A 23,999-nucleotide genomic window follows, 5' to 3' on the forward strand; every position below is an offset into this window, starting at 1 on the left:
AGTCTCACAGAGCAGCAACACCGGCCCCTCCCCCATAGTTACTCAATGACCCTCGTCTGATGGTCTGGTGTAAAGTTAGAAGAAAACGACTTGAAAATATACCCACAGGGAGACTAAACGTTCTTAGTGAATTAAGGTGAGAACAGTTCAGCTTCAGATATTTTGATATTTCTGATCTTTACTTCCAGTTGACACGTTTCCCATGTTTTGGATTAGTGTTCAAGAAGATATTCGCAAACAAGAGAACATCTGTAGATGCTTGAGCAACACACACAAAATGTTGGAGAAACTCAGCAGGCCAGGCAGCATCTTGGGAAAGAGTGAACAGTCAACGTTTCGGGCCGAAATCCTTCGGCAGGACTCCTTTCCCAGATGCTGCCTGGCCTGCTGAGCTCTTCCAGCATTTTGTGTGTGTTGCAAGAAGTTACTCGCTCTATTTTGTCCCTTCTGTCGGTCGTGGTATTTGTGTTCTTGTATTATCCTGTCTGCACGGTTGAGATTCTCCACAATTCATGTCAAGGTTAAAAATAGTTCCCAAATCAGGGGTTAAGATTCCAAAGCAAGTGTGCCAAAAGATGTTTAGTCAACATGGCTTCTGTTTCCAAAACCTGTGACTTCAGATGAATGCATGTCGTTTTTCTCATGACTGTGTTTATTGTTGGTGTTTCGAGCTGATTTCCTCAACGTCCTTTAAAAGAAAAGACGTTGATTCTGTTCAAGGTCTCGATACATAACAAACATTGGGGGTGGTGTGGTGACAGGCGGCATTGCAGAGTGAACATCATGATTTCACAGTATGGGGCAGCAGGCTCGATGGGCTGAGTGGCCAATTTCTTGCTGGTCTGTGCACAAGAAAAGCTCTGACTACAGAGTTACTGTAAACTAAGTTAATGTACGGACCACGGCAAATAACCTACTGTTGAACAAACAACAACTATTGCAGTAATTAAATCATCCAGAACATTGACCGAGATGATAAGCAACAATGAACCTAGCACCGACCCCCGCTGCACCCGACGAGTCACTGGTCTCCAGTCAGAGAGTCAAACCATCTTCCACCACTTACTGGCTTCTCCCGCAAAACCAATGTCCAAACCAATTTACCACCTCATTCTGAATGCCAAACCTTCTTGACTAATCTCCCAGGTGGGACTCTGCCTAATGTCTTGCTACATTGTACTGAACTATATATTTTTAATTCAGTAAATTAACTGTTCTCTCTCCCAGAGCAGTAAGTGTCACGTTGTTCCAGTCTGATAACTGTCCAACAACATTCTTGCACATCATACTTTCACTGCTCTGGGGAGAAACGAACCATAAAAGTAAGGAAATGGGGGGGGGGGGGTAGAGACTTTGTGGAACTGTGCTGTTGCCCATTGTCTGAGTCTAGGATCTGATGAGCCCAGGGCTGCTGCAGGACCATCCACACTGCAAGTGTCCTCTCAGGGCTGTGGGAACGAGTCTGTTTCAAAAAGCCTCGGATATCGCTGTGAACACAGTCCCAAATCGGCAGTGTCCAGTGTCCGGCTCTCTGGAAAGTGAAACGATAAAGATGGTTTCCCATCACTGACAAGTGGAGCAGCGGCATTACTGGCTCACGATGGCTGTGATTGTCCCAGGGATGAGGATGTGATCTTTGGCCGTCCAGCTGCACAGTTTGTTATTGGGGAACAGAGAAGAACATGGGAAGTGGATCTTCAGCCCGATGGACTCAATCGGAATTAATACCCGAAGAGTCATCAGGAGGATGTGTCATATCACAGGCATACATAGTGAATGTTGTTGACTTTGTGGCAGCAGTACAATGCAATATATAATAGTAGAGAAAAAACTGCATTACAGTAAATATCTGTTACTAAAAGTTAAATAATTATTGCAAAAATGAATTCAGTGAAGTAGGTTCATGGGTTCCATGTCAATTCAGAAATGGGATGGCAGAGGGAAGGAAGTGGTTCCTGGCTAGTTGAGTGTGTGCCCTCAATCTCCTGTACCACCTTCCTAGTGATACCAATGAGAAGAGGGCATCTTCTTGGTGAAGCAGATCCCTAATGACTGATGCCGCAGTTTTGAGGCATCGCTCCATGACGATGTCCTGGATGCTATGGAGGCTACCGCCCATGATGGAGCTGACTGAATTGACAACATTGCTGAGAGTATTTCAATCCTCTGCAGTAGCTTCACCACTTCCCCCACCCCACCATATCAAGCGATGTGCAGACAGTTAGAACAATTTTTACGGTACAACTGTAGAAATCCGCAGTCGTTGTTCACATCCCAAATCTCATCAAACTCCTAATGAAATATAACAGCTGCCGTGCATTCTTTGTAACTGCATTGATATGCTGGGTCTTGGATAGATCCTCAGAGATGCTGACACACAGGAACATGAAGTTGCTCACTCTTTCCACTGCTGACCGATCAATGATGATTGTTGTGTGTGTGTGACCTCGTCTTACCCGTTCAGAAGTCCGCAGTTAGACCATTGGTCTTACCGATATTGAGTGCGTTTGTTGCTGCAACACCACTCATCCAGGTGATATATCTCGCTCCTGTTTGCCTTCTTCTCGCCATCTGAAAATCTGCCAACAATAGTGGTGTCATTAGCAAATTTGTCACTGGCATTTGAGCTGTGCCAAGCTGCACAGCCATGGGTGCAGAAAGAGTAGGGCAGTGGGCAAAGCACATATCCTTGAGGTGCACCAGTATGGATGGTGATGTGCAGGCGTTACATCCAAACCGCATAGATTGTGGTTTTCTGTTGAGGAAATTGAGGATCCGGTTGCAGAGGGAGGTAGAAAGGCCCAGCGGTTCAAGCCTTTTGATCAGAACTGTAGGAATAATTGCATTACACGCTGAGCTCTGGTGGAGAAACAGCATTCTGATGTAAGTATTCATATTGTCACGGTAATCCAAAGCCGCGTGAGGAGCCGATGAGAGTGCATTGTGTCCTATTGTGGATGCAGGTAAATTACAGTGGGCCCAGGTCCTTGCTGAGAGAAGAGCTAATTCTAGCCATCGCAAACCTCTCAAAGCATTTCCTCACAGTAACTGTTATTGCTATGGACGATAGTCATTAATGCAACTCACACTGCTCTTCTTGGGCACAAGTGTAATTGTTAGCCTTTTAAGGGATGTGGAAACTTCCAACTGCAGCAAAAATGACCCCATCTCGGAAACATTCACAGAATACAACTCCTGTTGTTCTGGGGTGGCTGAAATCCCTTGTAAATATGTGTGACGACAGCACCCACCACTTCCTCACTCTCCGTAAATCGATAGAAACACAAAGAAAATTCCCACAATGTATTGTATTGAAGGAAAGGCAGATGAGCTCAGGCATGGATCAACACATTGCATTATGATATTGTCACCATTATTGAGACTGGCTTGCAGAGAACTGGCAGCTCAGTATTCTGGGATTCTGTTGTTGTAGAGTTGACAGAGCGTGGGGGATTAAAGGGTAGGGGTGGTTTCACTCAGGGAAAATGTCACGGCAGTGTGCAGTAAGGGCAGATGGGAGAACTCATCTAGTGAGCCTTTATGGCTAGATCGGAGAAATAAAATTTGTTTAAAGATGTTAATGGGTCTGTCTTATAGACTGCCCAAGAGTCTGTGGGATTTAGAGGAACAAATTAGTAGACGTCAGAGAATATTGCAAAAAACATAATTTGTTATAATTTGATTTTAACCGTCCACATACGGACTGGAACTCTCATGCTGTAGATGTACTCATGTAGTTGACAAATGTCTTCAGGAAAGTTTCATTAATCAGTACATCGATGTCCCAAAGACTCAAGTGTGATACTTGATCTCCCATTAGGGACTGAGACAGGACAAACGTAACAGAAGTCTGTGTAGGGAAACTGTTTGCATCCGGTGATCACAACACCATCATATTCAAAGGAAGTATGGAGAACGATAGCTCTGCTCCGTGGTATTGAGGCCCTGGTATAGAAAAAAAAAACGTACAGAAAAGCTGGATGAACTCAGTAGGTCGGGCATCATCTGTTGAAAGGAGCAGTCAAAGTTTCGGGTTGAGACCCTTCATCAGGACTAAAGAAGGAGGGGGCAGGGGCCCTATAAAGAAGGTGGGGGGAGGGTGGAAAACCAATCAGAGGAAAAATATTCTTGAACATCAAAATCTCCAACTTCCAGTAATTCCCTCTCTCTCCCTTCCCCCATCCCACCTTCACTCTGTCTCCTCTTCTAGCTGCCGGTCACCTCTCATGACTCTGCCTTCTTCTACTACCCATAGTGCTTTTCCCTTAGATCCCTTCTTCACCTCTCCTGCCTATCCCCTCCCTGCTTCCTCTCCCCCACCCTTTGATCTTTCCTCTGATTGGTTTCCCACCCTCCCCCACCTTCTTTATAGGGCCCCTGCCCCCTCCCTCTTTAGTCCTGATGAAGGGTCTCGACCCGAAACGTTGACCGCTCATTTCAATGGATGCTTCTCGACCTGCTGAGTTCATCCAGCTTTTTTGTACATCTTGATTTGACCACAGCATCTGCAGTGTACTTTGTGTTTAGAAAAAAAATAGATGCATAACCGGTGTAGGCAGGTAGGAAAAAATTGAGGTACTTTTGGAGTTGAGAAAATGCAAGATAACATTGAGGAAAGAAACCAGGAAGGCTATAGGGTGGCATAAGGTTGTCCTAACAGACAAGGTGAGGGATCATACAGATGTTTTAAAAGCAAAGGGATTTCAGGGGACACAATTGATTGTCTGGATTATCAGAATGCCAATGTATGCATGGAGCCAAAACAGATAGAGGTGTTCTTAAGTGGATTTTTGCTTCTGTGTTCACTTGTGAAAATAATCTATAGAAGTGAGACAAAGGAGAATTGAGGCCACGGATGTTATACAAATTACAGATGAGAAAGTGTTTTGGGCAAATTGGGCAACTTCGAGTGTATATAAATCCCCAGTGACTGAGAAGTTCAGTCCTTGGACCCCGATGTAGGCGGATGCAGAAATTGCAAGGATGTAACCGTTATGTTTAAATAATGCTCAAAGACAGGAGAACTACCAGAAGATTGGAGGATAGCTAATTTTGATCCACTGTTTAAAAAAAGGCTCCAAAATTAAACCAGAAAATTATAGGCCAATGCACTTGACATCAGTCATGTGAAGACATTGGATATAGGAGTATTTAAATAAACAGGACTGATTAGGGACATCCAACATGACTGTGTGTTCTAGACAATCTATTGAGTTTTTTGAAGAGGTTACAAGGAATGTTACCAGGAAAGTTGATGAAGACAAGGCTCTAGATATTGTCTACATGGACTTTAGCAAGGCATTTGGCAAGGTCCCGCAGAGTGTGTTGACCAATAAATTTCATTCTCTTGGCATCAAAGTTGCGTTAGTAAATGGGAGTAGACATTAGCATAGAGGAGGAAGGCAGATAGTGGTAGCAGATGATTGCCTCTCTGACTGGAGTCCTGTGACTGGTAGAATTCCACAGGGATCGGTGCTGATATCCGTTGTTGTTTATAATCTATATCAATGATCTCGATGATAATTAGATTATCCGGATCAGCATATTTGCGGATGACTCCAAGGTTTGGAGTGTATTTGACAGCGATGAAGACTATTGGAGCTTGCAGCGGGATCTGCATTGGGTGTAAAAATGTCTGATAATGGCAGATGGAGTTTAATGCAGGCTCGTGAGCTGTTACGCTTCAGTAGGATCAACCAGGGTGGGACTTACACAATGAAGGGTTCGGCACTGAAGGGTGCGGTAGGACAAAGGCATCTGGGAATACGGGTCCACAATTCATTGAAAGTGGCAGCACACCTAGATAAGGTAGTAAAGAAATCTTTGGCACATTGGCCTTCATAAATTAAAGTATTCAGTACAGAGCTTTGCATGTTATAAGCTGGTTATGAAGCCTAATTGGTTGCAAAGAAAGAAAAATGAGAGATCCACATGGAAATCTGGACAGAAAGGTTAACTTTGTTAACCTGTTTGTTTTCCTCTTCAGGGTTGCTACATTGATCCCACTCCCGCCTCCTCCCGCTGTCAGACCCGTCCTGAGCCGGTGAGAGTTAGTGTGACCCGGACTGCGGCAGTCCCGCTCTACCCCGGCTCACCCGGCCCTGTCCATATGTAATGAGCGACGGACACATCACAGCCGAGTGGCCTTGGGAGCAGCAGCTCAGACTCAACTCTCCGTACAGGGTGAGCACACCGGTGCAGGACCATTGTCGATTACCCAGGAAGTCAGACTGTGATTTCCTGGGACCACATTGAACGTCGTTCAGTTACATCATCAGAGGTAAGTGTTGTCTATGATTCTGTACAACGATTCAATGTTAACAGCGAGACTCAGCTTTGGTCAGGATCGGGAGTGAATTTAGTTGGAGAAGGGAGTCCTGACATGTTCATGTTAACGAGTCAAGTTACTGTCCAAATGGATTAAGAGAAATGACGTCTTTGCCGTCAACCAGAAATACTCTCCTGGGTTGTTTCTACTGAGTGCGAGCAGAAAGCATCTTTTACCCCGGTAGTGAGATGTGAAATATCCCACGGGGCAGTGACCCGTCACCGATCTCTCTCAAACAAGAGAAATTCAGTAAATGCTGGAAATTTGTGTAACACACACAAAATGCTGGAGGAACTCTGCAGGCCAGGCAGCGTCTATGGAGAAAAGAACAGTCGACCTTCGAGACCCCAGCTAATGGATTTTACATCGCGTCATTGGTTCTATCGCTCTTCTCTGTACCACAAAGAGTTAAACTTTCTTCACGCTTGAATGAAAGTGTTTTCACTGGAACACTGGAATCTAGAAGGATGAGAGGGGATCTGATCGAAACATATAAGATTATTAAGGGATTGGACACACTAGAGGCAGGAAACATGTTCCCGATGTTGGGGGAGTCCAGAACCAGAGGCCACAGTTTATGAATAAGGGGTAGGCCACTTAGAACAGAGTTGAGGAAAAACTTTTTCACCCAGAGAGTTGTGGATCTATGGAATGCTCTGCCTCAGAAAACAGTGGAGGCCAATTCTCTGGATGCTTTCAAGAAAGAGTTAGATAGAGCTTTTAAAGACAGCGGAGTCAAGGGATATGGGGAGAAGGCAGGAACAAGGTACTGATTGCGGATGATCAGCCATGATCACAGTGAATGGTGGTGCTGGCTCGAAGGGTCGAATGACCTACTCCTGAACCTATTGTCTATAGAACTGCACCGTCTGGCACCAACAAACATTCCACTCTCAAAATCACTGGGACATTTCATCTCCATGGTGATGTTTGTTGGAGACAGAACGTACCCTGTACTAAGGAACAGGACAGAGGGAGAGACCTGCTGGTAATGCTGTGGGTTTAGTTAATGATTACCACCAAGAGCTGACTGAACATTAACCAGGGTGTGTTCATTACTTACAGAACCCGTAACACAGCTACTGGGACAGGGTGGTATCAGAACCTGGAGCCGCTGTACACGGTAAGAAGCTCTATATACTGAAATATAAACATCACAAAGGCAGTCAGACACTTAAATGAACAATCAAATGAGATTGATAAAGTATTGTGTTGATCGACATTAGAACTGTAGCGAATCGCTTTTAAGTGAATTAACAATTCCCTTCATCTAATTGAATGCATCGACTTCCTGTGCATGTCCCGCGGGGAACCGGGGCAGCTGATAGTGCTATTGGAATCGCCGCACGTTCAACTGAGCTGCGAATCATCAGCAAAGGCTCGGGAGGTACGAGCTTCCCGCATCTCGGAACTGTCCCCGGGCTACTGCTTCCAACAGCAGGAGGCCGATCCGCCCACACTCGGGGCTTTACTGATCCCCGACCGAGGGAGCTGAGGATTTGCTTTGCTTATTCCTTCACTGGCGGGATCGACACTATCTGTCCATCCTGGACGGCATTGCGATTCGTGGTCAAAAGTATGGAACCACCCACATTGGAGATTACAGCCAGGGCGGGGGGTAGTCGTGGGGGAAGGCGGTGTAAGGAGTTGATGCTTCCATTATATAGTCAGTTGGTGAGACCTGTTGAGGATCACCATCTGCAGTGTTGATTCCCTTCTGTCAGATGTGAGTGGGTAGGTGGGAAATGAAAGGAAGGTTTACCAGACAGATATCTGCCCCCGTGAGTTTTTCTATGAGGAATCTGTTGTCATCTTGCCTTGTGTTACATAAAACAGGGGAGACCTGCTTGTATACATCACAGTTTTTTTTTAAAATAACAATGTACATGATTGTTTCTGTGGAAATTTGGTAAAATGAGTGGGAAATTCGATGAGACATAAAGTATGCCGCGGAGTTTGACAGGAACGTGGACAAAATAGTTCCTGTTGTGTGAGGATCTGAAACCAGGCACCGCCAGTTGAAGACAGTTGAGATGTTTTCTCTCTCTCTCTCTGTGGGTCTAGTGTGTCATGGGAATGACTGTCCTCAATATTCAGGAGAAGGAGAGTCTTTCAGTTAATATTGTAATCCTGCAGTGTGGTGGCACTTGATACACAAATGAGTGAGATGTTACAGGTGAGAGGCAGGATTGATGAGCCGAGATCACAGTCAGATCTGCGTTGGTCACAATCAATGCGGGATGCCAATGTAATTAAATCTCCCGTCAGCAACTTCTGGCTGACAAAAACACATATCAATGGGCACTGTACTGTGCACGTCCCATACCTAATACTGCGGCCACTGATTGTATGTCCGTGGTTTTCTACATCTGTAGCCCATCCATTTCAATGTTCGACATGTTACACGTCCAATGACGCCTCTCTGCACAATGCATTTGCAGCATGGTTATTTCAGTTACTGTCGCCTTCCCGGCAGATTGAACCAATTTCGCTTTTCCCATTCAATCTCTCTCATTAACAAGGCGTTTTCGCTCTCAGAACTGCCGCTCGCTGATCTTCTTTCGCGCCATTCTCCGCAAAACTGAGACTGTTGAATGGGACAATCCCAGGAGTTCAGCGGTTCCTGCGATATTCAAAATGCATCCTCTGGCACCGACAAACATTCCACTCTCAAAATCACTGAGATCACATTTCATCTCCATGGTGATGTTTGTTTGGAGACAGAACGTACCCTGTGCTAAGGAACAGGACACGGAGAGACCCGCTGGTAACGCTGTGGGTTTATTTAATGATTATCACCAGGGCGCTGACTGAATATTAACCAGGGTGTGTTCATTACTTACAGAACCCGTAACACAGCTACTGGGACAGGGTGGTAACAGAACCTGAAGCTGCAATACAAGGTAAGGAGCTGTGTATATTGATATATAAACATCATAAAGGCAGTTAGCCACTTAAATGAAACTGAGAACTTATTGGGTTGTTCAACAATTGAACTGTAACGAATCACTTTTGAAAGAATTAATAATTCCCTTCAACTAATTGAATGCATCGACTTCCTGTGCATGTCCCGGGGGAGACCGGTGTAGTTGGAGGTGTTATCGGAAACGCCGCTCTTTCAACCCAGCTCCGAATCATCAGCAAAGGCTCGGGAGGTGCGAGCTTCCCGCATCTCGGAACTGTCCCCGGGCTACTGCTTGCAACGGCAGGAATCCGATCCGTCCACACTCGGGGATTTACTGATCCCTGACTGGGGGAACTGAGGATTCACTTTGCTTATTCCATCGCAGGTGGGATCGACACTATCTGTCTGCCCTTTACGACATTTCGGTAGGTAGCTGCTGGGAGAGGGCAAAATTATGAGAACTCCTCACACTGCAGTTTATGGGGGGGGGGGGGACTGGGAGGGGTGTAAAGATGTGATGGTTCCATTATATAGTTGGTTGGTGAGACCTGTTGTGGGTCACCTCCTGCAGTGTTGTTTCCCTTCTATCAGAAGTGTGTGGGTAGGTGGGAGATCAAAAGAAGGTTTGACAGAGAGACACACACAAAATGCTGGTGGAACGCAGCAGGCCAGGTAGCATCTATAGTGAGAAGCACTGTCGACATTTCGGGCCGAGACCCTTCGTCAGGACTAACTGAAAGGAAAGATAGTAAGAGATTTGAAAGTAGGAGGGGGAGGGGAAAATGCGAAATGATAGGAGACCGGAGGGGGTGGGGTGAAGCTGAGAGCCAGAAAGGTGATTGGCAGAAGGGATACAGAGCTAGAGAAGGGAAAGGATCATGGGACGGGAGGCCAAGGGAGAAAGAAAGGGGAGCACCAGAGGGAGATGGAGAACAGGCAGAGTGATGGTCAGAGAGAGAGAGAGAGAAAAAAAAGGAGGGGGAAATTAAAACAAAATATATCAGATTGAACTGAAAGCAGGCACCGCCAGTTGAAGGCAATTGACATGTTCTCTCTCTCTCTCTGTGTCTCTCTCTGTCTCTCTCCCCGTCTCTCTCTCTCTCTGGGTCTGGTGTCTCATTGGAATGGCCTCCGCAATATTCAGGAGAAGCAGATTATTACAATTAATTCTGTAATCTGTGCACTGTAATGGTCTTTGAAGGACAAGTGAGTGAGATGTTACAGGTGAGAAGCAGGATTAAGGCGCTGAGATCACAGACTAGATCGGTCACAGTAAATTCAGCATGTGAATTTTATTAAATCTCCCATCAGCATCCTTTGGCTGACAAAACACATCTAGTAAATTTAATGCTAAAGGGATTTTCATCAATCAGTAAAGGGAAACAGCTCAGCTATTTGTAAAGTATGAGTGATAGCGAGGAAACACACTGACAGGAGGAAAGTAACAGACACATTAATCATAATTTTATCTGATCGATCCGGTTACTTATTCCTAATAAGTGAACACTAATTTCAAGGTGAAATATATTCTTATCTTACTGTACTCGTTAGGGTGTGGTTATCTCCAGTTTGTAATCTCGACACAGTTGCTGCCTTGCCCATTATTGTAATGGCCCCATTGTGGACAAATATTGAAGTTTGCTTTATCAAAGGGCTGACTCTGAGATCAATGGAGCTCCAGACATTTGGGGCACAGTTAATCTGGTGAAAGGGAATGTCCGGTGTTCAAAAGAAAATACTATTCCAAAATCATAACTTTTCACCAGAGTTGACAGCGCCCGTCCTGCTGCTGTGCTTTTCCTATAAGCTCACAGGGATCTTTGCCCTCAGCTATTGCTACAGTTTATAGTCTGAAAATAAATTACTCCCCAAATATACAATAAATTAATGCCAAGAGTAAATCTGCAGAAGCTGGAAATTCAAGCAACAAACACAAAATGCTGGAGGAACTCAGTAGGCCAAACTGTATAGAAAAGAGTACAGAGGATGTTTCAGCAAGACCGGACAAAAAAAGAGATGATAGGTCAGAGCTAGAAGGAGGGGGAGGGAAGTGGAGGAAGAGGTGGAAAATAGATAGATAGATAGATACTTTATTCATCCCCATGGGGAAATTCAACTTTTTTCCAATGTCCCATACACTTGTTGTAGCAAAACTAATTACATACAATACTTAACTCAGTAAAAAAATATGATATGCATCTAAATCACTATCTCAAAAAGCATTAATAATAGCTTTTAAAAAGTTCTTAAGTCCTGGCGGTAGAATTGTAAAGCCTAATGGCATTGGGGAGTATTGACCTCTTCATCCTGTCTGAGGAGCATTGCATCGATAGTAACCTGTCGCTGAAACTGCTTCTCTGTCTCTGGATGGTGCTATGTAGAGGATGTTCAGAGTTATCCATAATTGACCGTAGCCTACTCAGCGCCCTTCGCTCAGCTGGTGATAGGTGAAACTGGAAGGAGGAGGGATGAAGTAAAGTGCTGGGAAATTGATTGGTGAGAGATGCAGGGCTGAAGAAGTGGGAATCTGATAGGAGAGGACAGAAGGCCATGGAAAAGTAAAAGTGGGGAGAAGCACACAATGGAGGTGATGGACAGGTAAGGAGATAAGGCCAGAGAGGGAAAGAGGGATGGGGAATGGTGAGGTGGGGGGCGCTATTACCTGAAGTTTGAGAAATTGATATTCATGCTATCAGGTTAGAGGCTACCCAGACGGAATATAAGGTGTTTCTTCTCCAGTCTGAGTGTTTCCTCATCACGGCAGCTGAGGAGGCCATATATTGACATGTCAGGATGTGCATGGGAAGTGGAATTAAAATGGCCGGCTACTGGGAGATACCGCTTTTTCTGGCGGACGGAGTGTAGGTGTTCTGGAAAGCGGTGCTGCCGGAAGTTCTTGGCCCAAAATGTCGACTGTTTTCTATAGATGCCTCCTGGCCCTGGCCCGCTGAGTCCCTCCAGCATTCTGAGCGTGTTGCAATGAATTAGTGTGTTGACACCAACTGAACGGAGCCGGGTTGCGGGTCGCGGTTGCTCCCTGGAGCGGATCGAGTTGTGGACAGATACTGGATGTAATCTGTGTCACCGGGCACTGAGGCACAATAGGAAGCCTGGACCGAACAGCCCAGTAGAATCGTTTGCTTGAATCAGCTTTTGTGTCATATAATGTGCTGTGGAGCAGGGTGTGGAATTACATGCTGACTGATGTGAAGCCCAGGTTTATATGTGTGTTATCAACTGAATCTCGCTCATGGTGTGTTCACTTACTGTTTGCACCCACAAAGTTGAGGTACTCGGATTCGCTGGAACAGAAACAGAAGCTCAGCACCGAGTACACACAGAGACCGTACTGGGTGGGGAACGTTGTGGTGTTTCAATATGTCCCCTCGTCAGGAGAGGATTTCCAGTGTTTCTACCTGTTCGATATCGTCTTTAAAACTGTGTGGCATTACGGACATGGATGCTTTTTACTGTGTGTGTGTTTTTAAGGAAAACAGACATGCACCTGGCAGTGATACTTAATGTAAAACTTGCTGTACTGGATTTCAGTGGGTGTTGATACAAATATCAAAGTCTGCCCTCCGTGGGCAGTTTAGTATGTACCTCCTGTACCTAATAAAGTAGCTACTGAGTGTATGTTCGTGGTCTTGGACATGGCATCGAAGTTTACGGGGAGAAGGTCAGGAACTGGGATTCAGACGCAGATTAAACAGAAAGGATCAGCTATAATTGAACGGTGGAACCGACTCGATGGGCCAGATGGCCTAATTATGAACCTATGTCTTAAGGTCGTATGGTCTTCTGCTGCTGCAGCCTGTCCACTTCCAAGTTAAAATGTTACGTGATCAGTGATGATTTTTCTGCACACTACTGTTGCAGCCTGTGATTATTATAGTTACTATCACCTTCCCGGCAGCTTGAATCAGTCCGGCCATTCTCCTCTGGTCTCTCTCATTAACACAGCGTTTTCCCATACAGAACTGCAACTCATTGGATGTTTGTCTGTTTGTATTTCACACCATTGCCTGTAAATTGAGACTGTTGTGGGTGACAATCCCGCAGATATTCACACTACACCATCTGGAATCAACAATCATTCCACTGTCAAAGTCACCGAGGTCACATTTCTTCCCCAATCTGATGTTCTGAACAACATCTGGACCTCTTGACCATTTCTGCATGTTTTTATTAAAGTGCCTGAGCTGGTGCCACGTGATTTGTTGATAACGAGCTGGTGTACAGGTGCACTTTGTAAAATTACCATTGAGTTTATTTCCTATTTAGAGAACCCACTCACACCCAACTCGGTGTTATCATAAATGAGATCTGGATCTATTTATTCACTCCCCTGTTTCCCACAACTGGATGGCACAACTGCGAACTAAAAATTGTCATGATGACAAGGGCGGGTCAATAGAAACATAGAAAACCTACAGCAAAATACAGGCTTTTCGGCTCACAAAGTTGTGCCGAACATGAACCTACCTTAGCAATTACTAAGCTTATCCATAACCCTCTATTTTAAAGCTGCATATACCTATCCTAAAGTCTCCTATAAGACCGTATCATATCCTCCTCCACCTCCTTTGCTGACAGCCCATTCCACGCACTCACCGCTCTCTGCGTAAAAAAAAAAAACACTATGCCTGACATCTCTTCTGTATGTACTCCCCATCACCTTAAACCAGTGTCCTCTTGTGGCAACCATTTCAGCCCTTGGAAAAAGCCTCTGACTATCCACACGGTCAATGCCTACCATCATCCTATACACCTCTATCAGGTCACCTCTCATCCTCCATCACTCAAAGGAGAAAAGGCTGAGTTCACTCAATCTCTTTTCATAAGGTATGCTCCCCAATCCAGGTAAGATCCTTGTAAATCTCCTCTGCACCCTTTGTATGTCCTCCATGTAGAATATGACCCATCCCCAACCACTCTTTGCCTTCTGTGGGCAAGCCAGCTGTGATCGACAAAGCAATGTCCCCTTGGATCGTATGCCTCCTTTGGCGTTACATGCTGAATAGACTGAAGTTCAGGTTTATGAACGTGTTATCAACTGAACATTGCTCAGCGTGTGTTCACTTTCTGTTAGGGACAATAAAATTCAGATGCTCGGATTCGCTCAAACCAGACCCAGGAGTCCAGCACCGGGTAAAAACAGGGACTGTACTGGGCTGTGTAATGGTGTTTCAATAACCCCACTTGTCACGGCAAGTATTTCTAGTTTTCTACCGTATCCATACTATCAGTTGCAGTTCCAGGGGAAGCTGAAACAGGTGAAGGTAGATGAGGTTATTTTTCTGAGGTGGAACTGTTTTCAAAGGAAATGAGAAGCAGAGTTTTTTTTTTCAATGTGTTTAATTCTGCAGGGCACAAATTCTGGACAGACAAAGGAGTGACGTGTTGCAGGCGGTCGCAGGGATGTGCCACTGAGATCACAGTCCTGCTGTGATCATAGAGAATGGCAGAACAGGACTGAGGGGGGCGAATGTCCTGTTACTAATTCCACACTCTATGTGGTGGAACTAGTGTGTGTTTGGAATTCTCTTCCTCAAAGGAAACGAGAAGCAGGGATTATTTTCAGTGAGTTTAATTCCACAGCGGAGAGATTCTTGACAGACAAAGGAGTGAATTGGTCCAGACGGTCACAGGGATGTGTCACTGAGCTCACAGTCCAGCTGTGATCATAGAGAATGGCGGAACAGGACTGAGGGGGAGAATGTCCTGTTGCTAATTACACATACCAGCAGCGCACTCTGACAAATAAGAAACGTAGTGAAATTAATGTTTTTCCCCATCGTTCTCTGACGAGGAATGGTACAAATACTTGGAAAATAAATATGATGTTGGTTGCTGTATGTCTGAAGTAAATGGGTTGCCAGGCAAATTCCCCATCGGGATATGATCATAATTTCATATGATTGCTACTGTAAGTATCTACCTCCACCACTGACTCAGGCAGTGCATTCCACGCACCAACCACTCTCTGAGTACAAACCTTCCTCTAATATCCCCCTTGAACTCCCCTTACCTTAAAGCCATGTCTTCTTGTACTGAACTGTGGTGCCCTGGGGAAGAGGTGCTGGCTATCCACTCTATCTATTCCTCTTAATATCTTGTACAACTCTATCATTTCTCCACTCATCCTCCTTCTCTCCAAAGAGTAAAGCCCTAGCTCACTTAATATCTGATCATAATCCACACTTTGTAAACCAGGCAGCATCCTGGTAAATCTCCTCTGTACCCTTTCCAATGCTTCCACATCCTTCCTATAGTGAGGCGACCAGAACTGGACACAGTACTCCAAATGTGGCCTAACCAGAGTTTTATAGAGCTGCATCATTACATAGCGACTCTTAAACTCTATCCCTCGACTTACGAAATTTAACACCCCATAAGCTTTCTTAACTACCCTATCTATCTGTGAGGCAACTTTCAGGGATCTGTGGATATGTACCCCCAGATCCCTCTGCTCCTCCACACTACCAAGTATCCTGCCATTTACTTTGTACTCTGCCTTGGAGCTTGTCCTTCCGAAGTGTATCACGTCACACTTCTCCAGTTTGAACTTCATCTGCCACTTCTCAGCCCACTTCTGCATCCTATCAATGTCTCTCTGCAATCTTCGACAATCCTCTACACTATCTACAACACCACCAACCTTGGTGTTGTCTGCAGACTTGTCAAGCCACCCTTCTACCCCCACAGCCTGGTCGTTAATAAAAATCATAAAAAGTAGAGGCACCAGAACAGATCCTTGTGGGACACCACTAGGCACAACCCTCCAATCTGAATGTACTCCCTCCACCACGACCCTCTGCTTTCTGCAGGCAAGCCAATTCTGAATCCACCTGGCCAAACTTCCCTGGATCCCATGCCTTCAGACTTTCTGAATAAGCCTACCGTGTGGAACCACTGGGGGAAGCAACAGTGGCCATGCTCCGGTACAGAGTCCGAAGCTCAGAAGGGTAAGGAAAGGAAGTGGAAGGCAGTAGTAATAGGAGACTCGATAGCTATGGGGTCAGATAGGCGATTCTGTGGACGTGATCAGGAGACCCGGATGGTAGTTTGCCTCCCTGCTGCCAGTGTTCGGGATGTTACTGATTACTGAACTGGGAGGGTGAAGAGCCAGAGGTCGTGGATTACTGCCTGTGCCACGCGACAGTGAGAGTAGGAATGGAATGAGGTGGAGGATAAATGTGCGGCTGAGGGATTGGAGCTTGGGACAGGGATTCAAGTTTCTGGATCATTGGGACCTCTTTTGGGGCAGGTGTGACCTGCACAAAAAGGACAGGTTACACTTGAATCCTAGGGGGACTAATATCCTGGCGGGGAGATTTGCTAAGGCTACTGGGGAGAATTTAAACTAGAATGGTTGGGGGGTGGGAATCAATTTGAAGAGACTAGGGGAGAGGAGGTTAATTCACAAATAGAGAAAGCTAGTAGACAGTGTGTGAGTGAGGATAGGAAGGTGATAGAGAAGGGGAGCGCTCCAAACGAAGATGCAGGGGAGAAGGAAGAAAAAGATAATAAAGTTGATTGCATTGTTAGGGATAAACAGAGAGGAAGAGGTGGAGAGTTTCTTAAATGGATCTATTTTAATGCTAGGAACATTGTAAGAAAGGTGAATGAGCTTAGAGCATGGATTGATACCTGGAAATATGATGTTGTAGCTATTAGTGAAACATGTTTACAGGAGGGGTGTGACTGGCAACTAAATATTCCTGGATTTCGTTGCTTCAGGTGTGATAGAATCAGAGGGGCAAGAGGAGGAGGTGTTGCATTGCTTGTCCGAGAAAATATTACAGCGGTGCTTTGGCAGGATAGATTAGAGGGGTCATCTAGGTAGTCTATTTGGATGGAATTGAGGAATCGGAAAATGTGTAGTAACACTTATAGGGGTGTATTATAGACCACCTACTGGGGAGCGTGAATTGGAGGAGCAAATTTGTAAGGAGATAGCAGATATTTGTAGTAAGCACAAGGTTGTGATTGTGGGAGATTTTAATTTTCCACACATAGACTGGGAAGCCCATTCTGTAGAAGGGCTTGGAGGCTTGGTTTGGAATTTGTAAAATATGTGCAGGATAGTTTTTTTGCAGCAATACATAGAGGTACTGACTAGATAAGGGGCTGTGTTGGATCTCCTGTTAGGGAATGAGATAGGTCAGGTGACGGACGTATGTGTTGGGGAGCACTTCAGGTCCAGTGATCACAATACCATTAGTTTCAATATAATTATGGAGAAGGATAGGGCTGGACACAGGGTTGAGATTTTTGATTGGAGAAAGGCTAACTTTGAGGAGATGCGAAAGGACTTAGAAGGAGTGGATTGGGACAATTTGTTTTTTGAGAAGGATGTAATAGAGAAATGGAGGTCATTTAAAGGTGAAGTTATGAGGGTACAGAATCTTTATGTTCCTGTTAGGTTGAAAGGAAAGGCTAAAAGTTTTAGAGACACATGGTTTTCAAGGGATATTGGAAACTTGGTTAGGAAAAAGAGAGATATCTACAATAAATATAGGCAGCATGGAGTAAACGAGGTGCTCGAGGAATATAAAGAATGTAAGAAGAATCTTAAGAAAGAAATTAGAAAAGCTAAAAGAAAATATGAGGTTGCTTTGGCAAGTAAGGTGAAAATAAATCCGAAGGGTTTCTACAGTTATGTTAATAGCAAAAGGATAGTGAGGGATAAAATTGGTCCCTTAGAGAATCAGAGTGGACAGCTATGTGTGAAGCCGAAAGAGATGGGGGAGATTTTGAACAATTCTTCGGTATTCACTAATGAGAAGGTTATAGAATTGTGTAAGGTAAGGGAAACAAGTAGGGAAGTTATGGAAACTATGACGATTAAAGAGGAAGAAGTACTAGCACTTTTAAGGAATATAAAAGTGGATAAATCTTCGGGTCCTGGTCAGGATATTCCCTAGGACCTTCTGAGAGGTTGGTGTAGAAATATCAGGGGCTCTGACAGAAATATTTCAAGCGTCATTCGAAATGGGGATGGTGCTGGAGGATTGGCGTATTGCTCATGTAGTTCCATTGTTTAAAAAGGGTTCCAAGAGTGAACGTAGCAATTATAGGCCTGTCAGTATAACGTCAGTGGTTGGTAAATTAAGGGAAAGTATTCTTAGAGATGGTACATATAATTATCTGGATGGACAGGGTCTGATTAGGAACAGTCAACATGGATTTGTGCATGAAAGGTCATGTTTGACAAACCTTATTGAATTTTTTGAAGAGGTTACGAGAAAAGTTGATGAGGGTAAAGCAGTGGATGTTGTCTATATGGACTTCAGTAAGGCCTTTCACAAGGTTCCGCACGGAAGGTTAGTTAGGAAGGTTCAATCGTTAGGTATTAATATTGATGTAGTAAAATGGATTCAACAGTGGCTAGATGGGAGATGCCAGAGAGAAGTGGTGGATAACTGTTTGTCAGGTTGGAGGCCGGTGACTAGTGTTGTGCCTCAGTGATCTGTATTGGGTCTAATGTTATTTGTCATATACATTGATGATCTGGATGATGGGGTGGTAAATTGGATTAGTAAATATGCAGATGATAGTTAGGTAGGTGGCGTTGCGGATAATGAAGTAGGTTTTCAAAGCTTGCAGAGAGATTTAGGCCAGTTAGAAGAGTGGGCTGAACGATGGCAGATGGAGTTTAATGCTGATAAATGTGAGGTGCTACATTTTAGTAAGAATAATCCATATAGGACATACATCATAAATGATAAGGCGTTGAAGAATGCAGTAGAACAGAGTGATCTAGGAATAATGGTGCAAGGTTCCAAGAAGGTTGAATATCATGTCGATAGAGTGGTGAAGAAAACTTTTGGCATGCTGGCCTTTATAAATCAGAGCATTGAGTACAAGAGTTGGGATGTAATGTTAAAATTGTACAAGGCATTGGTAAGGCCGAATTTGGAGTATTGTGTACAGTTCTGGTCACCGAATTATAGGAAAGATATTAACAAAATAGAGAGAGTAGAGAGAAGATTTACTGGAACGTTACCTGGGTTTCAGCACCTTAGTTACAGGGGAAGGCTGAACAAGTTAGGTCTTTATTCTTTGGAGCGTAGAAGGTTGAGAGGGGACTTGATAGAGGTATATAAAATAATGAGGGGGATAGGTCGAGTTGATGTGGATAGGCTTTTACCATTGAGAGTAGGGGAGATTCAAACAAGAGGACATGATTTGAGAGTTTAGGGGCAGAAGGTTAAGGGCATCATGAGGGGCAATTTCTTTACTCAGAGAGTGGTAGTTGTGTGGAATGAGCTTCCAGTAGAAGTGGTAAAAGCAGGTTCGGTATTGTCATTTAAAGTAAAATTGGATACGTATATGGACAGGAAAGGAATGGAGGGTTATGGGCAGAGTGCGGGCCACTGGGACGAGGTGAGTGTAAGTGTCGGCACGGGCTAGAATGGCCGAGATGGCCTGCTTCCGTGCTGTAATTGTTATATGGTTATCTGGTTATATGTAGATCACATCCACTGCACTATCCTCATCTATATGCCTGCTCACCTCCTCAAAGAACTCTATCAGGCTTGTTAGACACGATCTGCCCTTCACAAAGCCATGCTGACTGTTCTGGATCAGACCATGATTCTCTAAATTCCCATAGATCCTATCTCTCAGAATCTTTTCCAACAGCTTTCCCACCACAGACGTAACGTAAGGCTCACTGGACTATCATTACCTGGACTATCCCTACTACCTTTTTTGAACAAGGGGACAACATTTGCCTCCCTCCAATCCTCCGGTACCATTCCCGTGGACAACGAGGACATAACGATACTAGCCAGAGACTCAACAATCTCTTCCCACGCCTCGTAGAACAGCCTGGGGAAGTACAGGAGGAGCAGCGTTAGGCCCGGGGACTTTTCCTTCCCAATGTATTTTAACAACTCCAACACCTCCTCTCCCTTGATATCAACATGTCCAGAACATCAATCTCACTCATATTGTCCTCACCGTCATCAAGTTCCCTCTCACTGGTGAATACTGAAGAGAAGTATTCATTGAGGGCCTCGCTCACTTCCACAGCCTCCAGGCACATCTTCCCACAATTATCTGTAATCGGTCCTACCTTCACTCCTTTCATCATTTTGTTCTTCACATAATTGAAGAATGCCTTAGGGTTTTCCCTTACCCTACTCGTCAAGGCCTTCTCATGGCCCCGTCTTGCTCTTCTCAAACCCTTCTTAAGTTTCTTTCTTGCTACCCTATATTCCTCAAAGGAGCCATCTAATTCTTGCTTCCCAAACCTCATGTATGCTGTCTTCTTCCAGCTGACTAGATTTTCCACCTCACCTGTCACCCGTGGTTCCTTCACCCTACCATTCTTTATCTTCCTCACCGGGACAAATTTATCCCTAACAACCTGCAAGAGATCCTTAAACATCGACCACATGTCCATTGTACATTTCCCTGCAAAAGCATCATCCCAATTCACACCCTCAAGTTCTAGTCTTATAGCCTCATAATTTGCCCTTCCCAATTAAAAAAATTCCAGTCTTCTCTGATTCTATCCTTTTCCATGATAATACTAAAGGCCAGGGAGCGGTGATTACTCTCCCCCAGATGCTCACCCACTGACAGATCTGTGACCAGACCCGATTCGTTACCTAATACTAGATCTAGTATGGCATTCCCCCTAGTCAGCTTGTCAACATACTGTGACAGGAATCCGTCCTGGACACATTTAGCAAACTCTGCCCCATTTAAACCCTTGGAACTAATCAAGTGCCAATCAATATTAGGGAAGTTAAAGTCACCCATGATAACAAGCCTGTTATTTTTGAACCTTTCCAAAATCTGCCTCCCAATCTGTTCCTCCGTATCTCTGCTGCTACCAGGGGGCCTATAGAATACTCCCAATAGAGTAACTGCTCCCTTCCTGTTCCTGACTCTCAACCATACTGACTCAAAAAGGGATCCTGCTTCATTACTCACCCTTCCTGTAGCTGTAATAGTATCCCTGACCAGTAGTGCCATCCCTCCTCTCCCTCCCTCCCCCATCCCTTTTAAAGCACTGAAGTCCAGGAATATTGAGTATCCATTCCTGCCCTGGTGCCAGCCAAGTCTCCGTAATGGCCGCTACATCATAATTCCATGTATGTATCCAAACTCCCAGTTCATCACCTTTGTTCCTGATTCTTCTTGCATTGAAGTACACACACTTTAGCCCTTCTGACTTACTAGGTTTACACCCTTTATTCTGCTTCTCTTTCCTCAAAGCCTCTCTATATGTTAGATCTGGCTTTCCTCCATGCACTTCTTCCACTGTTCTATCGCTCCGGGTCCCATCCGCCTTGCAAATTAGTTTAAACCCTCCCGAACCATGCTAGCAAACCTACCTGCAAGGATGTTGCTCCCGCTCGAGTTCAGGTGCAACCCATCCAATCTGTACAGGTCCCACCTTCCCCAGAAGAGATCACAATGATCCAAAAATCTAAAACCTTGCCCCTTGCCCCAACTCTTCAGCCACAGATTCAACTGCCATCTCCTCCAATTCTTAACCTCACTATCACGTAGTACTGGCAGCAATCCTGAGAACGCCACCCTTGAGGTCCTGTTCTTCAGCCGACTGCCTAGTTCCCGAAACTCACACTTCAGGACCTCATCCCTCTTCCTGCCTATGTCACTGCTATCAACACGTATCACGACTTCTGGTTGCTTTCCTTCTCGTAACAGTATGTCATGCACCCGGTCAGAGACATCCCGGACCCTGGCACCCGGGAGGCAACAAACCATGCGAGTGTCCTTCTCACATCCACAGAATCTCCTGTCTGCTCCCCTGACTATAGAGTCTCCAATGACGACAGCTCTCCTCTTCTCCGTCCCATCCTTCTGCACCACAGGGTCAGGATCAGTGCCAGAGGCCCTGCTACTGTGGCTCATACCTGGCCGGTCGTCCCCACCAACAGTATCCAGGACATTAAACCGTCATGGTCCGGATCGGTTCCCCTTTAAATTTAGTTAAGTTCCGATCCGGACCATTAACTCCTTGTTCCCGTATAATTCTGTTTCACGCGTCTCTTGAGCTCGGCAATCAAGGTAATCTACCCTCGAGCCGAACCGGCAGAGTATAAACCCCTGGCCTTAGCCGTTCGGGGCAAGAGCGTTAAAGAAGCCGTTACAAGTCGCCGCCGCCACGACAAAACAAGTCAGAGTGATCCAGCCCGCCTTGGAGTAACAGCAATTTGTCTTCCATCGCCAGAGTGGGTCTGGGCAAGGTCAATCTACCAGGCATGAGTTGAAGGCGGAGTCCGGACTCGACGTTTATGCCCCTTGTCCGTGTCTACCCCTGGAAGAGTCTCGGCTCGGTGCCTGAGCTGAAGGCGGAGTCCTGGCTCGATGCCATGCCCAGTGTATGTCTACCCCTGAAAAAGAGCCCCGGCTCGGTGCCTGTGTGGAAGGCGGAGTCCTGACTCGATGTTCCTACGCGTTGCCTCCATCGGGCAAGTCCGGCTGGACTGCCGCTGCCTGGCGGTTGTTCTGCCCCTTCCTACCCGTTGCCTCCGTCGGGCAGGTCCGGATGGACTGCCGCTGCCCGGCGGGGATTCCCCCTTTCTACCCATTGCGCCCCTTGTCCAAGTCCAAGGTCCGCGGATGTCCATGCTCCCCTGTCCGAGTCCAAGGTCCACAGATGTCCATGCTCCCCCTGTCCGAGTCCAAGGTCTGCGGCTGTCCCAGTTCCTTGTTTCCAATCCAAGGTCCGCGGCGATCCTAGTCCCTAGTCCCCTAGTCTGAGGTTCGTGTTCCTCTTTGTCCTCGATTTTAGATCTTCTGTGTAGCGAGTAATAAACGCTATTTTATTGTACCTAAGAAAGAAGTGTTTGTGTCCTGCTTGTGGGACCTTCCCCAGCACCCCTGTCCCCACGACCTGACATAAACTTATTATTCAGTGGAATGGCTACAGGGGTGCTCTGCACTACCTGTCTACTCACCTTCGCTTTCCTCCCTCTGACTGTCACCCAATGACCTGCTTGCGGCAGCCTAGGTGTGACTACCTACCTGTAGCTCTCATCTATGACTGCCTCATTCTCCCTTATGAGTCGAAGGTCATCCAGCTGCTGCTCCAGATTCCTCACACAGTCTTCCAGATCGACCAACCGCATGCACTTCTGGAAGATGTGACTCTGCGGGAGAGGAGAGTTCCCCCAAGACTGTCACATCTCACAGGCGAGGCACATCACCGTCTGAGGAAGCATTGAAAAGACTAACTGGGAACAAGCTCGCCCTCCGACTCTTCTCGCTGAAGCCTCCCAAGTCAAAGCCTCAAAGCTCCACTCCTTCACTGGCCCACTCACTCATTGGCCGCTTTTGACAGACCGCTGCGCTTGAGCTACCCCTCTATTTACTCGTTTGAGTTTTTCAAACTGCTTGCTCACCTGACCTCAATTGCTAAAACAGCTGCTCTCTGCTGAGTCTGAGCTATTCAAATCTTGATTGTCTGATCAGCGGCTTTCTGCTGAGCTATTCAAATCTTGATTCATTTGATTGCACAGTCCAATTACTAAAACTGCCAGAATCTCTCAAGTCAAATTCTCAAAGCTCCACTCCTTCACTGGCCCACTCACTCACTGGCCGCTTTCCACAAGAAATGCGTACACTCCCTTCAGAATTTCCAAAGGAGCAATCCAGGCTGTCTGATATTTCCTCACCGTTGCAATAGAGGATCTTTATTTTGTTTTCCATGTACAGAGGTTGAGTGAAAATCGTGTCTCCGGTATTCTCTGCACAGATCAATGCATTGCAGCAGTA

General features: G+C 45.6%; 2 protein-coding genes across 3 annotated transcripts in view; one reads left to right on the forward strand and one right to left on the reverse strand.

The window, feature by feature from the left end:
* Positions 1–23,999, reverse strand: part of LOC140722122 (uncharacterized) — a 129,585-nt gene that overhangs the window by 48,078 nt on the left and 57,508 nt on the right. The window lies entirely within an intron of this gene.
* The window catches only part of LOC140722117 (NACHT, LRR and PYD domains-containing protein 3-like), a 73,282-nt gene that overhangs the window by 10,373 nt on the left and 38,910 nt on the right, over positions 1–23,999 (forward strand). For both annotated transcript variants that reach the window (XM_073036913.1, XM_073036914.1), the window contains exons 2-4: positions 5,987–6,280; positions 7,394–7,451; positions 9,174–9,231. The gene's annotated coding sequence lies outside the window, so the exon portion shown is untranslated. The remainder of the gene's footprint in view (positions 1–5,986; positions 6,281–7,393; positions 7,452–9,173; positions 9,232–23,999) is intronic.

The sequence above is a fragment of the Hemitrygon akajei genome, unplaced genomic scaffold (assembly GCF_048418815.1).
Source record: "Hemitrygon akajei unplaced genomic scaffold, sHemAka1.3 Scf000069, whole genome shotgun sequence".
In the NCBI taxonomy this organism is placed as follows: Eukaryota; Metazoa; Chordata; class Chondrichthyes; order Myliobatiformes; family Dasyatidae; genus Hemitrygon; species Hemitrygon akajei.